Source organism: Hordeum vulgare, chromosome 7H (genome assembly GCF_904849725.1).
Source record: "Hordeum vulgare subsp. vulgare chromosome 7H, MorexV3_pseudomolecules_assembly, whole genome shotgun sequence".
NCBI lineage: Eukaryota > Viridiplantae > Streptophyta > Magnoliopsida > Poales > Poaceae > Hordeum > Hordeum vulgare.
This window is the reverse complement of record NC_058524.1, coordinates 15,795,286-15,809,573: the sequence shown is the minus strand read 5'-3', so window position 1 is coordinate 15,809,573 and position 14,288 is coordinate 15,795,286. Positions and strand designations below refer to the sequence as shown.

The 14,288-nt window shown below is 45.6% G+C and overlaps 1 pseudogene; it reads left to right on the top strand.

Moving 5' to 3' along the window:
• Window positions 1–11,919: 11,919 nt before the first annotated feature.
• On the top strand, window positions 11,920–13,956 carry LOC123413456 (annotated as a pseudogene).
• Window positions 13,957–14,288: the final 332 nt, after the last annotated feature.

Here is a 14,288-nt window from a genome sequence, read left to right as displayed (position 1 = left end):
CCTAGGTGGCGAAACCCTAGTTTCCCCCAGAAGTGGCCGAAGAGAGCGGCGAGATCTGGAATGGGCGACGCTGCGGGGGTGGGTGGGGGTGAAATCCTATCGCCGCTTCCTGTAGCACGCGGGCCTTCCCTTAACGGGGCCGGGGCCTCTCCCTGCCCGACGCTCGACACGGGTCGAGGCCCGAGAACGCCCAACCCGGACGTGGCTTGCGGCACACGGTCGTGCAGGGGGACGTGTATGCTCCCCACGGTTACCCTCTCTTGCGCGGCGGCCCGAGCTCTCGGCGATGAGGAACGCCGCCGTGGACGCGCCTGCGGCGAGGGAGACACGATAGACGTGAGGAATGCCATCCCAAATGTTTAGACCTTGTTGCCAACTCTGTCTCCATGTATGAATGGTGCTTGCACTGCAGCAATAACACAATAAATTAAAAACACGGGGTCAGAGGTTTGACACGGATTTAAGTAATTGAGTGATTGATTTTATTTGCTTCCAACGTTTGATGTGTCTATATCTTGTTGATGCATTATTGTGTCATGCAAGATCTCGATGAGGGATATTTGATATCTAAAGTAGCGAGAATAGTGAGATTCTGGGAAGATACATGGCTAGGGTGGGAGCCCTTGGTTCTTCAGTATCCGCAGCTTTACAATATTGTCCAACGTCGTCAGGCGTTCGTTGCGACAGTATTGCGTGAGACGCCTCTAAATATTAAGTTCCGTAAAGCCTTGATTGGTGACAGATGGACTAGCTAGCTGCATCTAGTCAGAAGGCTGATGGACATTAGCCTTTCTGACTGTCCTGATAGTGTTCAATGGAGGTTGACCACTAATGAAATATTTACTGTAAAATCTATGTACGTGCACCTCATAGATTCCTCGCATATTCCAAAATCCATGCATATATGAATCGCCATAGACCATGAGGCGACGGACGCCGAGTGCGATGGCCATGCGCAATTCATAAAGGAGAGCCTCATACCCTACCTCATTGTTGGAGGAATCAAAGTGTGTCTGCAACACATACTTGAGTTTGTCACATTTTAGTGATATGATCACAACGCCAGCGCCGGAGCCATTCAACATCTTGGACCCATCGAAGAACATTGTCCAATGAGCCGAGTAGATGTGGGTCGGTTGCTGCTGTTCTACCCATTCTGCTATGAAGTCAGCCAGAGCTTGAGACTTTATAGCTTTCTTGGCCTCGAACTTGATGTCGCGGTATAACATCTCCATTGCCAACTTCGCCACTCGGCCCGATGCGTCTCGTTTGTGTAGGATTTCCGACAACGGAGCATCAGAAACGACGGACACCGAGTGGTCTTGAAAATAATGAGCCACCTTCTTCGAAGTCATGTAAATCCCGTAGATAAGTTTGTGATAATGGGGATACCTCTGCTTGGAAGGAGTCAGGACTTCGGAGACATAATACACTGGCCGCTGAACCTTGTATGCTTTGCCTTCTTCTTCTCATTCGACTGTGAGAACACTGCTGACGACTTGATTTGTAGCCGCGATGTACAGAAGAAGGGGTTCTTTACTGAGCGGAGCAGTAAGAACCGGCTGGGTGAAAAGTAGGACTTTGAGGTCGTCGAATGCGATTTGGGCTTCGTCTGTCCACTCGAAAGTATCTGATTTCTTCATGAGTCGGTACAGAGGAAGTGCCTTCTCGCCGAGTCGACTGATGAACCTGCTCAAAGCCGCTAGGCAACCTGTGAGCCTTTGAACATCGTGTATTCTGACTGGCCGCTCCATTCGGACGATGGTCCCGATCTTTTCGGGGTTGACATCAATCCCTCGTTCGGAAACGAAGAAACCGAGTAACTTTCCGCTGGGAACACCGAATGAACACTTGGCTGGGTTGAGCTTGATATCGTACCTACGAAGGTTGGCGAATGTTTCTGCCAAGTCAGTCAGCAAGTCAGAACCTTTGCGTGACTTGACTACGATATCATCCATATACGCCTCCACATTACGACCGATCTGGTCGAGGAGGCATTTTTGGATCATGCGCATAAAGGTTGCTCCTGCATTCTTCAAACCAAATGGCATAGTGATGTAGCAGAAGCACCCGAATGGGGTGATGAAGGTTGTTTTTAATTCATCGGGCCCATACAGACGGATCCGATGATAGCCCGAGTAGGCATCAAGGAATGACAAACGCTCGCAGCCCACAGTCGAATCGACAATTTGATCGATGCGGGGGAGCGGAAAATGGTCTTTCGGGCAGACCTTATTGAGATGCTTGAAGTCGATGCACATTCGGAGAGACTTGTCCTTCTTGGGCACCATGACGACATTGGCGAGCCACTCGGAGTGGTGTACCTCGCGAATGAAGTTGGCTGCCAAAAGCTTAGCCACCTCTTATCCGATTGCCTTCCTCTTGTGCGCGGCGAACCGACGTAGGCGTTCTCGGACAGGCCGAGCCGCAGGATCCACATGCAGTCGGTGCTCAGCCAACTCCCTGGGTACACCTGGCATGTCAGCGGGCTTCCATGAAAAATGTCCCAGTTCTCACGGAGGAATTGGATGAGCTCGGCTTCCTATTTAGGATCGAGGGTGGTGGAGATGTTCGTTGGGGCAGCGGTGTCGTCCGTCGGGTGGATGCCGACCTTCTTCGTCTCTCCCGCCGACTGGAATGCAGACTCCGAAGCCGGCTTCTTCGAACGCATCAAGTCAGCAGGGTCGACTGTTTTCTTATACTCGTCAAGCTCGAGGACAGCCATCTGCTGATCGGCAATCCTTGATCCCTGCTGCAGACACTCCTCGGCCCGCTGCCGATTGCAAGTGATAGTGATCACACCTTTTGGGCCTGGCATCTTCAGCTTCAGGTACACGTAACATGGACGGGCCATGAAACGCGCATACGCCGGGCGGCCAAGAATTATGTGGTACGCACTCTGGAAATCTACCACCTCGAACGTCAGCTTTTCCTTGCGGAAGTTCTTGTCGGAGCCGAAAACGACGTCCAACGCGATTTGGCCGAGTGACTTGGCCTTTCGTCCGGGGACGACTCCACGGAACTGCATGCTGCTCTCGCTAAGTTTAGACATCGGAATGCCCATCCCCTTGAGAATGTCAGCGTACATAATGTTCAAGCCGCTGCCGCCGTCCATGAGGACTTTGCGCAGTCGGACCCCTTCCACCACCGGGTCGACGACCAGAGCCTGCCTCCCTGGGGTGGGTACTGGATAATCCGACTGGTCAAAGGTGATCGCAGTCTGAGACCATTTGAGGAACGTGGGGTTGGTCGGCGTAGCCATGTTCACCTCTCTGTTCATCAGCTTCAGTCGACTCTTGCTCTCAACGTCAGCAAAAATCATCAGTGTCGCATGGACTTGGGGGAACGGATCCTCCTTGTCTTCCTCATCCTATTCATTGCCCTTTTCACTCGGTTGTCCTTCGCCGAACCCCTGGATCAGGAGGCGACATTGTCGAGTGGTATGTTTTGGATATATGGCGTTGCCCTCTTCATCCATCTTCGTGTGAATTGGACATGGCTGGTCCAGGATGGGGTTTCCGAACTGCTTCTTCTTGGGGGTGAACTGAGCCTTCCCCTTGCCCTTGAACTTGGCATCGGTAACGGCTGCGGCCTCTGCCTGCGGAGTGGACGGAGCTTTCTGCTTCTGCTTCCGAGTGCTGTTCCCATCTCCATCGGCGACTGCTTTGTGCTTGCCTCTCCGAATGCGGTCTTCTTCTTCGCCATTTGCATAGCGTGCCGCTATCTCCATCATCTTACTCATGGAGATGTCGCCTGTTCGACCGAACTTCAGGTACAAATCTCTGTACCGCACGCGTGCCTTGAAGGCGCAGACTGCTTGGTGCTCTGTGACGTTCTGCACCGTGTGGTAGAGGGTCGTCCAACGCTGAATAAAATCGCGCAGGGGCTCATTCTGCTTTTGGACACAGTGCTGGAGCTCCACGAGACCAGCAGGGTATTTGCACGTCCCTTCGAAGGTCCTGATGAAGACTCAGGACAGATCTGCCCAGCTGTAGATGCTTGAGGGAGCCAACTGGTTCAGCCATGCTCGTGCCGAGCCGTCGAGCATCAAAGGGAGGTGTTTCATGGCTACGTGGTCGTCCCCTCCTCCGATCTGGACTGCCACTCGGTAGTCATCCAGCCATGTTTCTGGCTTGGATTCTCCTGTAAACTTGCTGATCCCCGTCGCCAATCGGAAGTTGGGAGGGATGTCAGCCGAACGGATGGCTCGACTGAAACACTCGGGACCAGAGACGATGGTCCTGCTTCCACTCGGACGGTCCATATCGTGACCATCGCGGTGGGCTCGGCCCCTGTCGACCCTCCTCTGAGCGATATGCCCTCTCGCGTCGGGCCTTGGATCATAAGTGTCGCCGACTGAACGCCGATCATCATGATGTCGGGACCCGTAGGGCCCACCCCGCGGAGGGGTGCGTGAGCGGCGACGATCTTCGGGATTCATGGAACGGCTGCCTCCCCTGTGTCGCTGATGAGAACCGGGGCTGTGAACTGACCGATATGTGTTCGCGCGAACAGAACTATTGTGGATCCTGTTGTGTAACTGGGAGACCGCCGAATTTTGCTGCTGCGCCGTGTGGAGCAGGGCACGGATCTGCTCGATCCCTCTGCCAGCCTCTGAATCAGTCGGCTGGAGGGAATCAACTATTTTGGCGGCGGCAGCCAGGTTGAGGACAGGTGTGCGGAACACCTCCATGTTGCTCTGACGAGTGCGCCGACTGGCAGAACGGCGGGGTTGACGGCGAGCGCCGGAGGTTTCGCCGACCTAGTGCTCGTTCCGGCCGGTTTGGCGGGGGCTTTCATGGGAGTTGGCCATGTGCACTTCGGCTGCAGGCCCGCGACCGACGTACTCAGAAGGGAACTCAGTCGGAACTGAGTCCGAGCACTGGGACGGCGGCGCAACTACAACCGACTCGAGGACCGCCACTTGTGAAGACGTGCTCTGGCGCGCTTGGGCGTGTTGCACCCAACGCTGAGGCGGCGGACGACGAGACCGCTTGTTGCGGCGCGTGACAGGGGCGAAGGTCGACACCGGAGCCGACTGCTGGAGAGGAAGGATGCCGCGGGCGCCGGCACGGAAGTGCGTAGCCCCGCGACTGGGGAGCGCCTCGACGTCAAGAGGGGCATCCCGAAGCCATGCCGAATCGTCGACGATGAAGGAGAGAGCGCCGAAGAGGATCTCGCGACACATGCTCAAATCACCACCGGACGACATGACGAAAAGATGTAGTCGCAAACTCGCCGAAAAGTCGCTTAGACGCCTGCCCCACGGTGGGCGCCAACTGTCGTGGGTATAAGTCTGACAGTAGATGTGTAGGGTACGAAAGGATGGGCAGAGCCTTAGCTACGACGAGGTTGTATGAGTTCAGGCCCCTCTACAGTGGAGGTAAAAGCCCTACGTCTCAGTGCTCTTGGGAGCTTGTTGTCGAGTGGAATATGGAATACGGTGAATTGCTAACCCCTGCACCAGTGGGGAAGGGCGGCTTATATAGAGTGCGCTACCCTTCATAACGGTTCCGTGCACAGGGGTGTAGTAGTGGCGAATAAATGCCTACGTTACAGGTAACGTATGTCTTAAATGCTAATAAAGGTACATGAAAACGTATGACCGTTACCCTCCAGGGGGGTTACAATGTACAGAGTGGAATCCAGTCGGTAAGTTTGATACGCTCCGAATGCTCATCTCCGACTGGATGATGGAGGAATCGTCACCGACTGGATGATGGGAAATCCTTAATTTAGTCGGAACTGACTAAGGGCCTTACCCTTTACGAAGGGTAGTCCTACGATAGGACCCATAGGGCAGGCCTATGACCCTATCCTAGGACTATAACCCCATCAGGGACCTTTAGTCCCGGTTCGTGTCTCGAACCGGGACTAAAGGGTTTGGAGGCTTTAGTCCCGGTTCATGTCTTGAACCAGGACTAAAGGATAGACCATTAGTCCCGGTTCATGATACGAACCGGGAATAAAGGTGTTCAGATTTTTTTTCTGTTTTTAAATTCTTGTTTGTAGTTTCTGTTTTAAATTGCTTATATCTTTTAGGATATTTGATGTTTTTGGTTGATTCTTTTTTGCATTAGATTCAAAATTTTGTCTAGTTTCTGTTTGTGCCATTAGTTTTCAAATTTTAATGGTTTAAATTTGAATTTGTTTAAATTTGCTTCAAACCCAGTTTTTGAATAACTTGAGTTTACAGATAGTTTTTAATTTAATTCTTTTTGCTCCCACTGATGTGTTAGATTGTTGTCACAGTAAGATTTATTTGGTTATTTTTAGAATAATTTAAATTAGGATTTTAATTAAAGAAAAATTGTTTTTCTTATATAGTTGTTTTAGTCATTTAATTGTTGTTTTTTATTATTTTTAGTTAGTTCTTTCGGTAGATTTTAACATATTGAAGTATGGTGCATATTTTATGCACAAAAAAATCTACAGTTCTATTAATTTTAAAAAAATGCCTTTGTAGCAGATGGGTTTTCGTCTGAAACCTTGATACTTTGAGTTTTGTTGAAAATAAAAAAAATGATAAAATCTTCAAAAAATAAACAAAAATGATAAAATCTTCAAAAAATAAAATCCTTTGAGATGTTGTTAGGTTTTAGTGTCTAGTCTTTATAGAAATTTTGAGATACGAATTTTGACCGGTTTTGCAAAAAAGGAAAAAAAATAAACGGCCCTAACTTTTGCATACGACGTCCAAAAAAAATTAATATATCAAAAAAAAACTAGAAAAAATTGGTACTCGATTTCACCCGGGCTTGCCCGATGAAGTTTTCTCACATGCTCAAAATTCCAAATGGAAAAAAAGTTATTTCAAAAAGAAGTTTTTTCCAAAAAAAAAAAAAAAATTTATTTAAAAATATTAGGTTGTTTTTATTGAAATTCACTATTATTGTTACGTATTAAGTTTATTTTAATAATTGTTTGTAATTCAAAAAATTAAATCAAGTGACATGACATCAAGACCCAAGTTGTTTAGGATTGATAGCTTACTCTTGTCAGGAAAACAACAAGTGCACACTTGGCAACAAGTGAAAATTGGAATAAAACAAAAAAAAATCAATTTTTTAAAAAAAAAAATAAAAAAATTCTACCTTTTCGGGTCAAACAAACAAAATAAACAGACGGATCCTTTAGTCCCGGTTTGTAAGTAGAACCGGGACTAAAGGTACTCCCTTCCACTCGCTCCGAGGCACCCACGTGGAGCACCTTTGGTCCCGGCTTGGAACAGGGCCGTGACTAAAGGTTAAGCCTTTAATCCCGCCTCCTTGGTCCCGGTTGGTGAACCGGGACTAAAACCCCTTACAGACCGGGACTATAGGCCCTGTCCCTACTTGTGGATGCCGTTAGAGTTGGATTTTCCGATGTCCAAGTATACGAGTCTAACTAGCTCTAAATTGTTTACTCCAAAAAGAATAGCTCTAGATTGTTCCGTGCGAAATTAATTCATCATGTGGGCTTGCACGTACCACATGTCTTTTTTAACATAGTAGAGAAGCAAGACATTATATCCAGGACGTGGATTTTTGGCTCTGGGAGCCTATGCTCCCTAATGAACCGTAAACTAAAAATAAATAGTAAGTAAGTTTCAAAAATTCTGAATTTTTTTGTGGATGTTCATATTAGTGTGGCAAGTGTGCATGTCAATTTTCATGCCATATGGGATAGCGGTGCTTTGTTGGTGAAAAAAACAAAATTAAGTGTAATATCTCGAGGTAACATTTGACGTTCGATTTGTTCATTTTGCACCGGCCAACATACTTAAGTTTTTCACCTGTAAATTTGCATGTGCCTTCTGAGTGTGACAATGAACACATCTATTTTTTTGAACTTTTTTTTGACATTTTTTAAAATACATTTTTCGCTCTGATCCCTAGAGCCAAATTGAATATCCGTTATATACATGCTTATACACTCATCCCTATGAATGTACACATGCACATCTTACCCCTATGAACACCTTTAAAGGACCGAACCGACATATTATTTTGAGATTTATGATGTCATCGTAGGCGCCTCGTAATCGACGAAAACGTCTTCTCTAACTAAATATGCATCGCCGGAAATCCTGAAATAATTCAGAAATAATGCGAGCACTAGGATTTAAACTCTGGTGAGCTGGGAATGTCATTGTCCCTTTAACTATCCAACCACAAGTTAATAAACGTATCACACATCTTGAATTGTTGACGGAATGCATGCTGAGAGTGTGGGGCCGAAATCACAGGTTGATGGAACGTTGTTTAGTTTAACCTCAAAACGTGTGATAACTATACGCATGACACAAGATTCATGGGGAAAACATGTGATGCCTATTATATTGGTACTTCAAAGAACGGTCTGAACTCTAGCTTTTTAGAAAACGGCTGTTCAATCAAAGTAGTGTGAGAGGTTAAGCAGCCTTCCGGAAAAAAGAAACAGGTTAAGCAGCCGGATGGTGGCCAATTAACGAACGGCGGAATGCATAATAAAATATATGACGATCATTTTTGCCCGTGACCATAGACCAACGACTTGAGAGGAATCAACTACATGCAGGCGCACACGAAAAACGTTTGGACGTTAGAGCATCTATGGTCGAAACTTGCAACTCCAGCCCCAGAAACACCTGCAGACATGACCCGATAAAGAACAATTGATGCAAAAGCTCGTGGCGTCCTCCACAGCCCGACTTACTCCGTGTTTTTCTTAGTTGCGACTTCTTCGAATTAGTTCGGTCATTTGAGTAACTAATAAGCTTGCACGTGCATCGCATGTCTAAGCCAGTACTCAATTCAAATATACACCTACCACGAATAACACCCACATAAGTAAACCGCGATAAACATGAATTCAAAACGCCAACTAAGGCAAAAAAAAAAAAATCTCTGTTTGTTTTTTTGAATGAAAGGGGTTTCCTCCCTGCCCCATTTTATTAAATGAAGCAACATAGTCTCACAGACTCCTGAACAGCCACTACGAAAAACACTAAGCAAAATAAAGACTAGGCTAAAGGCCAACAATTAGAATGTTTCAAGCACCCACAGGCTGGGAAAAAGTAATGGCACTATTGACATAAACTCCTAGTAGGCTTTTATTACAGACCAAAGGAAGAAAAACGAGAGAAATATGAAATGATGAGCTACTCCTCTCCCCCATGGCCTCCGAGCTTCACCTCCATGCGATCCGAAGCAGCTCCCCACGTCTCCTGTCCAGCAACCTGATACATTATGCTCTGGTTTTATTCTTCTTCACCTTAGTATTCATTCTTTATGATACTTTTAAGATAATATCATTATGCTAAGTAATACCATGGCATGTAATGAATTAAGCACTGCATGTCATGCTAGTTCGTCTCAAATCATTAAAAACATACACACCACACGTCTCTTATTGGTTGATTCATTTAATCATGTTAAAAAACAAGAAACATGATGGAAGTTAATGCACCGTACCTAAGTATTTTAAGATTATTTGATTTTCGTAAGATTACTTATAAACCGAGATGAAGGGAATACCATGTTGCCACGTATGGACGGGAAACCAACCGAATCATTGGGTGACACCAAACACTGCCGATTCGGATTATGCCTTATTTAATTAATCTAGTTACTCGAATAGTACAACAACTCGGTATTAACAAAGCTGGTACGCGTGCATTACTAAGTCAAGTCGTTGCTGCTAAATTATCAGCACCTTTTGTCACTGAAAAAGATTGGGAAAATCTGTTTATATTTACCATGCATTGAGAAAATATGTTCCTTGATAACAAGCGTGTGTGCATGCATATACATATAGGCATGGTAAACGGCGTAGGGTTTCTTCCGTGGATACACAAGTCATAACAAGTGATCAAGACAAAATATTCGTACAGCTTCCGTTCCACGCTCACCTAACTAATTGATATTTTAGTTCAACTCCTGTGCAGGCACGCAGTCGGTTGAGTAATCCTTTAAAGATCTTCTACCAGTCGTCGGTCATCAAGCCATCATCTCTCACCTCACACACGTAATCTTCTACTGCTCCCGCCTAACCTTGTCTCCTGACACACATAATTTTGTCACCTTTGCCCTCACTTTTATTTGAGCGTCTACTTCTTTCTGGGTTCCATTGGTTGTCATTTATCCTTTTTGAAAGAAAAAAATAGGTTATCATTTCTACCAAAGAAAAGTGTTGTGTGAACAACCGGACCGCTTTGACAGAGGTTGGGGAGCAAAATGCTCGGTGTTAAAGTTAAAGCAAGTAGAACTCATCTTGGATAAACTTAGGTTACAAAAACCTTTGCCGTGTGCACTGCCCGTGTGTTTGTTTCCATGGTGATAAGGTCCTCTTGGGTTACAAAAATCAATCGTCAATCAAAAAAGGGTGTAAACCTTCGTTTTGTAGGGAAAGGAGATCCAAATGAGTGGGTTTACTAGCACGTGTGTTTTGCATAGTCATGCAAAGATCACAAGGAGAGAGAGAAAAACAATCAATTCGATATATTAAATGCATGAAAAATAGCAAATGAAGTTATAAAGGGTCGAAATTTATGATGTGGTTTTGAATGGTTTATATTGAATGCACAAAATGCATAAAATGTCTGAAGTTGAAATAAGTAAAAAAATAAAATATCTTTCTAGCAGATGGGTTTTCGTCCGAAACCGTGATACTTCGAAGGAGATCGTCCAGTTTGTACACGAAGTGCATCCAGTTTTTGTCGTAACCCTCTCAACTTTTTAGCACAAGCTATGTGGATGAAATGATCATACCATGCCAAGTTTCAATATTTCCAGAGTTCATTATAGTTCTTTTCAATTTCAGGATCATTTAGCTCAACATAGCAAATAAAGTTATAAAGGGTTAACTCTGGCTTGGTTAACCTTAGTTGTGATTCTGGCGGGGACGATGCTACCAAATGTAGTCGACGGATATGATTGGACTCTTGGCTAAAGGGGGATTCTGAAATTTTCAAACTCTACCCTTCGTGGACCGTCTTTTTTAGTTTTATAGAAAATAAACAAAAATGCTAAAATCTACAAAAAATAGAATCCTTTGAGATGTAGTTAGGTTTTAGTGCCTAGTTGGTATACAAATTTTGAGATATGAATTTTGACCGTTTTTTCAAAAAAGGGAAAAATGTAAAACGGCCATAACTTTTGCATACGACGTCAAAAAAAAGTTTAATATATCAAAAAAACTAGAGAAAATTGGGAATCGATTTCACCGGGGCTTGCCCGGTGAAGTTTTCTCAGATGCTTAAAATTTCAAATGTAAAAAAAGTTATGGCAAAAAGAAGTTTTTTCCACAAAAATAAGAAAAAATAATTTTATTTAAAATCTTTAGGTTGTTTTCATTGAAATTCACTATTATTATTACTTATTTTGTTTATTTTAATAATTGTTTGAATTCAAAAAATTAAATCATGTGACATGACATCAAACCCTAGGTTGTTTAGGATTGATAGCTTACTATTGTCAGGAGAACAACAAGTGCAGACTTGGCAACTAGGGACGATAGAACCAGGAAGTTAAGCGTGCTCGGGCTGAAGCAGTGAAAGGATGGGTGACCGGCCGAGAAGTTAGACGATTTGAAATGAGTAATCTACGCTAGAGCACTGAGGATGGGTGATTAGAAATTAAATTGTCAAATAAATCAAAGATTAAAAAATTGAAATAAAACATAAAAACAAATCAAAGAATATTCAAAAATAAATAAAAAGGTACCTTTTTGGGTCAAACAAACAAAATAAACAGACGGATCCTTTAGTCCCGGTCCGTGTTAAGACCCGGGACTAAAGGGCCTGCTCCGAGGCGTCCACGTGGAGCACCTTTGGTCCCAGCTTGGAACAGGGCCGGGACTAAAGGTTAGGCCTTTAGTCCCGCCTCTTTGGTCCCGATTGGTGAAACGGGACTAAAGCCCCTTACGGGCCGGGATTATAGGCCCTGTCCCCACTAGTGCATGAACCGCACCAGCACTGGTCGTGGCACCGGCGGTGGCGTCATCCTCGGCACGACCAGCGAGGCAATGCTTGTTACGCTAGTCGCCGCTCGGGACGCAGCGCTGCGTCGGAGCGGCTCGGTCGGTGTGTCACACCTGCCACGCCTGGCTGTCTACGCCGCCGACCAGACTCACTCCACGTTCTTCAAGGCATGCCGGCTCGCAGGCTTCGACCCCGCCAACATCCGCTCCATCCAAGCTTGAGGTAATGCAAGCTGATGCCGACGCTGGTCTCGTGCCAACATATGTCTGTGCCACGGTGGGTACCACGTCTTCCAATGCCGTCGACCCTGTGGGCACCATCGCCGATGTTGCCGCCATGTTCAATGCATGGGGCCGGTCCTGAGATTTCGGGGGCCCAGGACGAAACTAGATCCCAATCTCAAGGGTCTTAACATAAACATAGAAAAAGTACGAAAAATATGATGAATTGTGAGCCAATGAAAATATAGTTCTTTAGTCTCTTTCTTTACTAATATATCCAATATTAAGGCTAACCTGATTTTTCGATCACAATACATAAACAGGTTCATCGTTAACACTCGTAGATGATTTAAATGCCCATGATTACTTGCTTTGGTATGTAAAGCCTCTCGTTTAATTCCTCCTTTGCAACTATCAGCATGTTGCCGAACTAAATTTGTTTTCATAACACCAATAATACCTATGCATAAACAGTATCAAATAAATCAATCATCAGCGGACAGTTACGACAGTAAAAATGCAATATTGATAATCATTTATAAATTTTGACCAATCATCATGATAAAATCCCATAGGGAATAGACTACCTGTATAACTAGAGACCAGAGACATGCCTTCATCTTCGTAACTTGTACACAATCTTAAAGAGTTAGCTGTGTGGTTACCTCCGGCAGTCATGGGAGACAGCAGCTTGGTTATCTCCGGCAGTCATGTACCCCCCGATTCAGGGCTGCTAGCTCTAACTCTAGGCGGCGGTGCCACACACGCAAAGGAGATGAATATCAATCGCCATGAAGCGGGCAATCTATTTCTGTTTGCATGGCTCTCGTAAATTAAGGAAGCAAATTACCAGCAGATTTTTATTCACAACTACCCCTAATTAGTCGCATACAATAACTGCTACTTGTTTTGTTAGGAAACTACTACGTGTTTGTCAGTCGTGCCTTTGCTGATAAGGAAGAAAATTAGGAATAATGAGTATGCCTGTTTTAAGGAACGTACTAGAAGGGAAAACACGTATTAAAAAAGGAAATTGTAACAAAAAGGAAATCTGGATAATAGGCAATGCTTCAACATTTTGGGGCCCCTCTGGCACTGGGGGCCCGGGGCGGCCGCCCCGTTCGCCCCCCCTCAGGGCCGGGCCGTGCATGTCGATGCGGCCTATGCTGGCAGCGCATGTATCTGCCCAGAGTTTCGCCACCATCTCGATGGCGTTGAGCACGTGGACTCCATTAGCATGAGCCCACACAAATGGCTTCTCACGTGCCTCGACTGCACCTGTCTATACGTCCGTGATGCTCACAGACTAAGCGACTCGTTGGAGACTAGCCCGGAGTACCTCAAGAACGATGCTACCGAGTCCGGTGAGGTGACCGATCTTAAGGACATGCAGGTCGGTGTTGGTCGGCGCTTCCGTGGACTCAAGCTTTGGATGGTCATGCGCACCTATGGTACCGCAAAGCTCCAAGAACACATCCGTAGTGATGTTGCCATGGCTAAGATGTTTGAAGATTTTGTCCGTGCCGATAACAGGTTCGAGGTGGTCGTACCGAGGAACTTTGCTCTTGTGTGCTTTAGGATCAACCCAATTGGAGCCATGACGGAAGAGGATGCCAACGAGGCCAACCGCCAGCGGAGAATCTGAACAAAACTGGCAAGGCTTATGTTGCGCACACGGTGGTTGGTGACAAGTTTGTGCTTCGGTTCGCCGTTGGATCGTCGCTGCAGGAGGAGAGACATGTAAGGAGTGCATGGGACCTCATCAAGAAGACCACAAGCAGTATAATGGATTAAGTGGATTGACCTACGGATACAGAAAGTTGTCAGACATTTAGGGCATTGCTGCTATTTTAAATTTATCTTTTTGTTGCTTTGATTTTGATTCTGATTTACTTGGACATCTGGTTCTTATACCAGGGTATATCTATAGCACGTTGATACAAAAAAAGAAGATGATTACAGATTAGAAAAGGGCTATATTGAATGAACAAGAGCTATTGTTTTTATATGCTACTCTATTCTGGTAGCGAGTGAGGGTATATATTCATTAATCAAGAAATATATATGTTGCACTCATTTGGTGTTTACATTTCAAGACGTCAGACCCAAGCCATACAACACCATAT